The 10,557-nt window shown below is 34.9% G+C and overlaps 1 long non-coding RNA gene across 1 annotated transcript in view; it reads left to right on the forward strand.

Annotated features, from left to right (window-relative positions):
* LOC112057773 (uncharacterized) overlaps positions 1 to 9,628 on the forward strand; it is a 65,577-nt gene extending 55,949 nt beyond the window's left edge. Inside the window, exon 7 of the long non-coding RNA XR_008251135.1 lies at positions 4,531 to 9,628. This is a non-coding gene — a long non-coding RNA (uncharacterized LOC112057773). The remainder of the gene's footprint in view (positions 1 to 4,530) is intronic.
* The last annotated feature ends 929 nt before the right edge of the window (positions 9,629 to 10,557 follow it).

A 10,557-nucleotide genomic window follows, 5' to 3' on the forward strand; every position in this document is an offset into this window, starting at 1 on the left:
ATTTTCTGATATAGTAACAGCCTTCTAAGAGTTATTCACGTTGGTTCATTTCACAGGTAATTTTTGTTCAAGGGCTTGTAGTCTATTAGTTTACAAGCACTTTTGAAATGTCAAGTTGTGACGTGAAAAAATATTTATTTATTTAACCACTGTACCAAGTAGCAATATACCACATGATTCATATAGTTTTTGGCGAATTTCAATAAATATTTGCATATCATTTGTATGTTCCTCCAGATATCCGACATGGTATCTGAATTCCAATTAACATAAATCCGTCGATAAATCCTTGGATTACTACGCAAATTCGCGCAGGCCATGACTGATCGATGTTCTGTCAGGAGATTAATAATGCCATTTACATATGAAACGGCGCGATTGCCTTAGCGGACGTAAGAGTACCTACTTACCGACAGCTGCAGAAAAATAAAATATGTATTTTTTTCTAATATAGTATTATTATATTTATGCCAGAAAGATAATAAGTAGTCTAGTAGCCTCAATGCATCAGCGTTTCCTATTTTAATTTATCTAATCTTTCAACATTGTCAGGAAAAGAAAACAATTTTTTTGGTCTCTCATTTCTCTATTTGTCCTTTTTTTTTAATTTTTAACAATGTTAATACATATATTACAAAACACTATTAAAAATTTATAAAAAAATAAACCCTCCCGCTGCGGGACATTTGAGTGCCCAAGCAATCGGTGGTCAGGGTTCCAGAGTGAGAAACCTCCTCACAATACGCGCCGTCTCAAAAATCACTGCCTTCGGTATCCGACTCATGATCCAACAGTTAAGTGAAAGCTTTTTAAGATGTTGGTCGAAGCTTTTCGCTATATGACCATTGACGGAAACAACTATCGGAACAATAATAGTTGACTTAACATTCCACATAGCGGTAATCTCGTCCAAGGTCCAAGTATTTTGATACTTTTTCCTTTTCGGCTTTTACCAGATTATCGTCATGTGGAAAACAATTTATTGTTATTACTTAAATACTTGTATTTTAATCACACCTTATTCGTAGCTCGTACCTTATTCAAATAAGGCGGCTTAGGCGGCCAAGTTCGAAATTCGAAACTGCGCATGCGTCAAGTCGCGCGCATAATACCACAGAGTGTATAATAAAGTTCATTACGTAGACAGAGAAATTGTCTATTTGAAGAATATAATATATTAAGATCTTTTGCGTCGTAATGTTGCGAAAGTGTACGTCTATACATTTTTTGTACACAGTAGGTATGTGTAGACTTTTATTCTTAGATTTATAGTTTGTGGTGTGTGACGTTTCATATGGAAAGGTAAACAGCCGAGCTTCGTTAAAGTAAAATTGGTTACATTTTATAATCTGTTATTTTCATATGATTAGAGCTTTACATCAAGCTTACATCAAAACCCCTTAAAACGCGGGAGCTAGAGCCGTCATTGTCTATGGAATGTTTTGCATGTTGGTATTTGGTTCATGCTTGATTCTATATTAACAGGGCTGTCATTGACATTGACGTGCAATCAGCTGATTTGTTATTGTTGTGTCGTTCGCTTTTATTTTCAATAATTATCTGTGATTATTTTTAATAAGCACTTGAAGTGTATCTAGTCGTAAAGTGTTAGTAACATTGTCCAGAATAACTTACAGTAGTAAAAAGTAAAACCGTGGCGCTGTTGAAGACACTGTTATTGTGTAAAAAAGTGCTTTTGTTAATTTTTTTTTAACGTGAGCCTACTTCGTAAACCGGACAGGAAATAGGCTGGTGATGATGATGTGTCTTGCGTTTTATTATAATTTTAGGTATTTGTGCATTATGGAATGAAATAACGATTGAGTTGAGGAGCGCATGCGTAGTAGACAGTTCACTAAATCAATTCATATATAAGAGAGCCGCGTAGAGTTTACTGTCAGTTACACAAACTGTGTGCGGTGGCACGCGCACACAGTTCGTGTAGTTTGCCATATTATTGTCAAAAATGTCAAAGTGTAGGGTAATAAAATACTGTCGAAATGCCGGTATACGACTTGCAATTCCACAATAATAGGTATACGAGTAGACCAACAATGATAATTATTATTATATAGGCTCAGATTGCCTAACATCGTATCACATCGGTCGTATACTGTCTCAGACCAATTATAGAAGGACCTGTATCGCACTCATAGTCACGAACAAAATTGTCTGTCATTTTCTGAGGAAAACGAGCTTAGATTTGGTATATATCTTAAACTAAATTAGAAGTTTTTGCCCGTTTTTTACACAATTCAATTACACAAAAAGGTATTTTTACGGAGCTCTTTAACCGACGAACACGACTACAACTATTTAACATCGATACTATAGAGACAGTTTTTATAATCGCATTAGATCGTTGATCATATACTTTGACAGAAAAGTAACGTCTAGCGAGGCAGGTCCTATACAATAATTGGTCTGAGTATACTGTAGCTATATAATTATGAATGAATGTTTTAAAGAATGTTTATGGGCTTAGCTATATAGATAGTGTTCACACTTTATAAATGTAATTTCCGAATCGCATACTAAATGGCGCTATTACTAGTATGAACAAAAATTGTTTCGTGCTTTGATGATCGTTCTTCCGTGAGCCTGAAACTAGTACCTACTTCGTAAAACAGGAAGCGGTGCCAGGCCGGAAATAGGCTGATGATGATGTGTTTTGCGTTTCATTTATAATTACGTGACTTCCAATAAGGGTTATTTTATTTGTCCGTTATGGCAAGAAATAATTATTGATTTGAGGAGCGCATGCGTAGTTCACTAAATGAATTCATATAAAAAGGGAGCCGCGTGGAGTTTACTGCCACTATACCGACTGCGTGCGCGTAGCACCGCACACTGTCGGGATAGTCAGACTATATTATTGAAAATATGGTAGTTGCAATAGGGTAATTGCCTTTAAGGCAAATAATACTGTCAAATTGCCGGTATACGGTCTATATTATTATATAGGCTCAGATTGCCAAACATCGTACCACAGCGGTGGTACAGTATCGATACAGTCAGATAAATTTTACTCTCACGCCCGATACAAAATAAATAAATAAAAGGCCAAAAGGAAAATACATAAATTTACTTAGATACGCAAAATAATATATACGCTACATAAATACATATATGCACCGGACGGAGGATTCACCCCGGAATTGTGATGTCCACCAAAAACACTCTCGACTGTGCCCGGTCCAGCACCACGATGTCAGGCTTATTCGCAAGAATAGTCCTGTCCGTAATGATGGACCGGTTCCAATAGAGCCGGACTCCGCCGCGCTCAAGCACTGGCACCGGTGTGTACTTGTAATAAGGCAACCTCTGATCCAGGAGACTGTACTTCAGAGCAAGCTCTTGGTGAAGGATTTTGGCTGCTTGGTTGTGTCTGTGCAGATACTCAGTGTTGGCAAGAGCTGACCCGAAAGCACATGTCTGAGTGACTCACCGGGATGGCGACAAGCTTGACAGATGTCATGAGTGCCATCCTTCAGAATGTAGTAATTACTTTCGGTAGTTCTGCGTCTTTACCACCTGATCTTGCATCGCAAAGACCAAACCCTGCGGTTTCCCCAAAGAAGTCACCGAAGCGCACTGTACGGACGCTTTTTTATTGACAGGAGGCTCATGAAGAGCCTTAAAAAAGCATCCGTGCAACTCCTTCCCCTTCCATACGGTCTCCCGGTATGAGATGCTCAGTACCACTGGTTTCTGCCATTCGCTGTTAGCCAAGGCTAGCGGGGTAAATCCTTTATCACACTCTATGACTTCTGTATGCATCGGGGACTCCCTTTTCGTCTCTAAGTAAGTCCTGAGCGTCTTTTTTCATAGCGTGCATTATTGAAAATCGACAAAATGTATGGAAATAACGAATCGTCGAACCTGTATAACTTGGTTCAGAGCCCTCCTACAACTTTTATGCCATATTAGCTATTACTCCAAATGGCGCGTGCGTATGTAAGTATAGCATCACAGTCGAGTTGTGCGTCTATTCTTGCACAAGATTTTGTTCCCAATTTAACGAATAAATATAAAGACACGTGGCAAAAAGTACATGCTAATGCTAGCGTTACAGTCGAGCGAAAAAACTGAGAGCACAGTACCTTAATAAAATGAGATACAGTTCAATCATTTATTATTGAGGTCCTTGGTTTTGACCTTGAAGTCCTAGTTTTAGATCTTGTGGTCCTAGGTTTGGACTTTGAGGTCCTAGGTTCGAAACCTGGGTCGGGTTATCATATAATGAGGTTTTCTTTTTTCCTAGAAAAAAAAAAACAGATAATATGATTCAGATTTAGATACACTGGAATATTTTGGGGAGTAACTAATAGATGAGTTTAAATGTTTTTAGTTTATATTTCATTATTTTAGTTTCTTTTGATAGTCCGCTATAGAATCTTTTAGCCCATAAGGGAGGGAGACTGATTATGTAGTTTGTCACTAAGATAGACTGGTAAAACTGTAAGGTAAAAGGTTATATGAATAGACTGAATATCATGTAATTCTAATTCACACAATTTCAATTTTCAGATGCAGCAGCAGTGGAGAAACACGGTGAAAGAAGAGCGAAGATTGAAGACTGAAGATAAAAGAAGACTGAAGATAAAAGAAGAATACTTGGCACATTCGTGATCTACCCTGTAGATCCGGGCTTTTGTAGCGTTGTTTACATCAGAAGCTCGTCTCTACAGGTATCTCACGGCTGGAAGACCTCGCTACTTTAAACAACGCCAGAAAAGAGAAGATTACTTTTGAGAGGAAGAGTAGCTTAAAGTTATTACTAATGGAAATAGACATCGTCCGGCAAATTAAAAAGAAAAATCGGAGGGCATTCCCCTAAATTATAGTGTTATAGTGTAAATTTTGGAAGAATCAGTTTGATACATCTAATATTTTTTTAAATATCAGGTATGTTTACACGTGCGTATTTTAAACAAAAATTTGTAGATTTCTTTTTATTTGCTGGGCGATTTCAATAGCCAAATCATAGTATTTTTTCTATTAGTGAGTAAAGAAATTAAAAAGTTTTAAAACTGTAACTCTACATATAAACCAATAATTTTTAACAAGGTTTTAGTCAGTTTCACGTAAATATTATCGTAAGGCCCAGGAACAAAACATTTATTCGTGTTCTCAAACTTTGCTTGTTTGTTTGTTTGTTACTTTCCGACCTTTGACCGCCTTAATCCAGCCTTCTCACAAAATTCGTTCTTAGTGGACCTCTACTATCTAAACTAAGTCTCTTCCAAATTTCATCTTTGTACATCAAGCAGTTTATGAGATTTCGTGATTATCGCATTTATATATTAAGGTTACACAAGACAATGTATAAGGTACAAAGGCGAAATATAATGCCTTGTAATATTTTCTACCAGTTTTATTTGTGTATGTGATATTCATGTGGAGGGGCATTTTCATTCCAAACCATCGTCCAGACTTGCATCCAACCACTTATTTGCCATCTGAAAATTGACTACTTATTTTTAAATATATTTCTTGCTCTTTTCATGCAATAGAGAAAGAAATATAATCTGGCTCTAAGCTTAAATAATTTTCATCTTATAAAAACACCAACTACCAACCCTATAAATAACTTAAATCCGTTATTAATTCTTCATCATAATCATTACCATTATCATCATTAACAGGCGATGGACGTCCACTGTCGGACATAGGCCTCTTGTATGGACTTCCAAATAAAACGGTCTCGAGCCACCAGCATCCAACGGCTCCCTGCAACCCGTTTGATATCCTCGTTCCAACACTGCGCTCCCCGGTGCGAGGTCGCCATTCTAGCATCTTGGGACTTCAACTTCCATCGGCTCTTTGAACTGTATGCCCTACCCATTGCCACTTCAGCTTCGTCATTGGCAACCTCACTATTGAGCACAAGTTTCCTCTCAGAATGAGAGGGGAAAATTCTCAGGTATGCAGGTTTCCTCAAGATGTTTTTCCTTCAGCATTTGAGAAACGTGATATATTTTTTTTAATGCATATAACTGAAAAGTTAAGAGGTGCATGCGTCGTACAGGCGACTGTCCCAGATACATGCTATCTGAAAAATGATTTTAACAATAAAATATTGCACAAACTTAAGTACTGAAGTTGTATTTTTTGGTGCCGCTACTCAAAACAAAGTTTGAACATTATGCTCACAAATTATTATTTTGTTCTTGGGCTACTAAAACATTCTTACCGTATTTTTCTTGTTATTACCGTATGCTATGCATATTTTTTATTCTGTTTGACGATATTTTCATCAATGTCAATGTCAAATTAGGTAGATTGTTCAAATTACTTATGCGGGTTAGGTACGTACAGTCGGTTACAGTTTTAGAAACCTGTTATTCTTAATTATTATATATAAAATGTCCTATTTGTCGGTTATTCTTCTGTTTAGCTGGCCTATTTCCTATTTTGGTTTTTATTATCAACCCATCAAAATAAAAAACAAATCAATTGACAAAATGTCATCCACATAAATTACTTAGTATCTGTCAACTTTATCACAGCACAACAAAACACAACATATCAAGCACAGAAAATTCGTAAATTATAAATATAATACGAATCCGGGTGTTGTTAAATCTGCCATTAGATGGCGTTAGTGTGTTCGTTTAGTATTAAACGCTGAAATGGCTGATGCTTTAATTTTCGCTCCTTTGTTTATCAAACACAGAAAATTCGTAAATTATAAATATAATACGAAAACTGGAGTTGTTAAATCTGCCATTAGATGGCGTTAGTGTGTTAAGTTTAGTATTAAACGCTAAAATTACTGATACTTAAATTATCGCTCCTTCGTTTATCTTAATATTATTTTATTTTACATTAGGTACTTTTTAAAATTGGCTTTCTGTCGTTTGGTCCAGTCAATATAATTAAATGTTCCATTTATGTCACATCGGGTTTCTTTGTATAATAGGAATGGATGAAAACCTTTTGATAAAAGAGAAGAAGTTTTGTTTTTTTATAAAGTATAAAGTTCGTGCTCTTACAAACTTTAGCGTTCATAGTATTAGTGGGTTTAATGTGTTATTGTGATAGCTCCATGCAATTTTATTTTGGCAACATTTATTTTATTCCTAATTTTCTTTTTCTCACACAAACTGTCATTTCTTAACCCATAGGAACTCTGACGTCTTCTGGGATAAAAGTATTCAAATATTATTCCAATTTAGCAAACACCTGCAACTTCGTTAGAAATGTCCCAAGATCCGTTAATACATCCATGCATCCATACAAACTTTTGTGTTTGAAATATTAGTGGGATTACAAAGGTCTGGCAATTTCAGCTATTTATGTTGTGTTGTTGTTTACAGAAATTGTAGCAATATATTAATCGTTTTGATCAAAAGTTCGCTTTGTATCTATGTATGGGACCACCTACACCTGTTTTAACTATTATTTATTTTAAGTTTATATCAATGTTATATTTTGTATGGCAGGCAGTAGTTATTTAGTTTTAATAAGATTTTTTAAAATTTCTATATACATATGGATTATTATGCCTTATTTAACTCACGTGGTATATCATTGGTGATGTCGTGTGTGGTGACACACGATATCGCTCTTGTCGTGTAATAATAAAACACATAAGCTGTTTCATAATATAATGTTTTGCAAACACAGAGTAACCAGAGAGAGTTTTTACAAACTGCGTGCTGAAGCCGGTGTAATCCATAAAAAGAAACAAAAGTTACGCGTCTCATTGACATCCGCTTATACAAACTTTTTTCATAATATGCATTTCAAAATTTAACACTAAAAACAATTACTTAAAATAATATAATAACCAATAAAAAATACTCTATATTGTTTCTTTAGTTTTTGTGTTTTTTAAAAATACAGTTTTTAAAATATTAAAAAACGTACGACGCCATTTTTCTTGAATAATATTGAAAATTACTGATGCGACGGTTCGTATCGTACTGACAAGAAAACGTATTCGTTTTTGAATTTTGTATCCGTGACGGGTACGACACCGTCTCGTTCCGTACGCTACATCTGTACAATATTGATTATTCTGTGTTTGCAAAATGGCGACCGACCTGACTTGACCGCGACGTTAGTTCCAGTTTTGGCCACCGGGTCCGAAAGTTTGTGGCGCTATAGACGTAGCGTTATTTTAAGTAAGTACATTTTTAAACTTAGTAAAGCTTTTTATAAAAAAAGCTTGTCCGGAAATGTGTGCTTATTTCTGCTACCATCGCGTAACGCTGTTCCAATCTGATTGATATTTGTGCCAAAACAGGCACTTACGGCACTACTACGCCCCAGGTATGGCCACAGGGCGGCATTTTGTACTACGTGTTCTTACGAAGTGTTGTTTTGCTTACAATTTTCCATTTACCATGAGCTTAGCTATCTGCTTGGTCCGTCGTTTGTAACTTTAAAAATAAATATTATGTTTTTGAAAAATAAATATTAACTTTATAAACTGAATTATTATATTATCATAATAAAGTGTTAAAGGGAATTACTTGAAACAATTTTTTTCTGTGAAAATCACACTAATCCAGGCTACAGACCTGCAATTCAAACTGTGCAGTCTTAACTGTACAGTCGAACTGTTCATTTAAAACAACCGCGTGTAGGCAAAACGGAGAACTGTACAGTTATTAGTTAACTGTTTTTTTACGATTTAGATTGAAATTTCGATAAAATAAAAATGTAAGGTCTGTAGCCTGGATATAAAACTCTATTACAGCCTTTCTTGAGCCTTTCTTTCTTTCTTTACCAACAAACAAATTGAAAATGAGGGTATAAATAAATCACTAGTCATTTCACACTTAATAATTATTATAATTAACTTGTTCTTAAATATTATGACAATAAATTTGATTAATAAGCTTGGAACAATAAGATGTGGTTAATGTATTTTATATAACATTTTATAAACAAACCATACATAATTTTAAATAAATAAGTTATGAAATGACTTGCGTTTTCCATCTTCATTTCTAATTTCTTTGTTGGTAAACAGTATTCATCAAGAAAGGCTATAGTAGTATAGTAGTTTATAGATTATTCTCTACTTGACTCATTGTTATTTTTAACCGACTTAAAAAAGGAGGAGATTTTCAATTCGACGCGTATGTTTTATTTTTTTAATGTTCCTTATAACTTAGTAATTTATTTGAAATATTTTGGTTTGAAAGAATATAATTTCAGATTGGTCTCATTATTTCGTTTTCATGAAATTCGTTTTAGTAATTTTGTGTTAAAATCTAAATAACTGAAATAGGTCTTTGAAGTCGGTTCCATTTTTATGTTAAAAATATTATTTTATTTAACGCAACACCCGTTTACCATTGTTATTGTAATTGATTATTTTAATGATGAATTTATGTTATTTAAATAACCAACAGAAACTTACTGTAAAAGTTAAGTCTCTTTTATCATTGATTCAAGTTCTGTCTGCTGTACTACTTTAACTTTTATTGTTAACTTGTTTTAAATGTAATAAACATTTTAAGTACGTCTGTAATTTGACCAATTGTTCTTCAGTTCTTAACTGAAATAGATAAATGACTTCCACGGCCCACAGTTAAATTTTGTCCACGTTGTGAAATTCAATTAGGGGCAGTATTTTCAGAAAAAATATTTAATAAATGGGAATTGTGTACTGTGTACCTTATTCTGTGCCAAATACCTACTTCAAAATATTAATTAATATAATCAATAATAAACGTTTATTTAATCAGTTGTGCTGTAAAGAAAATTCATATTTTTTTTTTCAGGAAATAGATTAGCTATCTTTGGGGATCAGAAAATCTTGGATTCAAACCCTGGGGGGGCTTTGATTATGATTAAGACTATAATAGTGAGTTTTTATTTCGTCCAAAAATTCTTAGTAAACTTCTCAGCCCGGAGTTTGGAAATTGGTGGAGTTATCACGATCAGATCATGAGGTACTGGGGGTCGAATCCCCGAAAATTGGTCGGGTTATATGAGATACTGAGTTTTTCTTTCTTCAAAAAATATTTAGATAAAAATTTCAGTTTTGAGTTGGGTTGGATGGTATTACACCCATATGCCTCGGAGAGCACTTTAAGCCGTCGGTCACGATAATTATCATTATGACATGTTAATGATAAAAATATAGTTACATTTGTTTATTTTTGTTCTTTAAAGGTTAGTCCTTGACCTATCAATCTAAGATGGAAGCGGGCTTACTTGTTAGGTAGAGGGTAAAAATCCACACCCCTTTCGGTTTCTTACACGAACGCTAAATCGCTTGGCGGTACGTCTTTGTCAGTAGAGTGGTAACTAGCCACGGCCGAAGCCAGGCATACCTGAATTAATAAGGAAAACCTCAATCGGTCCAACCGGATCGAACGAACCCAAGATATCCGTCTTGTAAATTCACCGAGCATATACCACTGTGCCACGGAGGCTATCAAAATTATATCTTACCCTAAGCCAGATAACTCATACCTATCTGAGTAACAAGTAAGCTCCATTTCCTCTTTCCTTTATAGACAAAGGTTTGGCTCTATAGCCTTGCTCTTGAGCCATTGAAATAACTCAATGGAATGGAGTTTTATACCAAGA

This window comes from Bicyclus anynana, chromosome 10 (assembly GCF_947172395.1).
Source record: "Bicyclus anynana chromosome 10, ilBicAnyn1.1, whole genome shotgun sequence".
Taxonomy (NCBI): domain Eukaryota; kingdom Metazoa; phylum Arthropoda; class Insecta; order Lepidoptera; family Nymphalidae; genus Bicyclus; species Bicyclus anynana.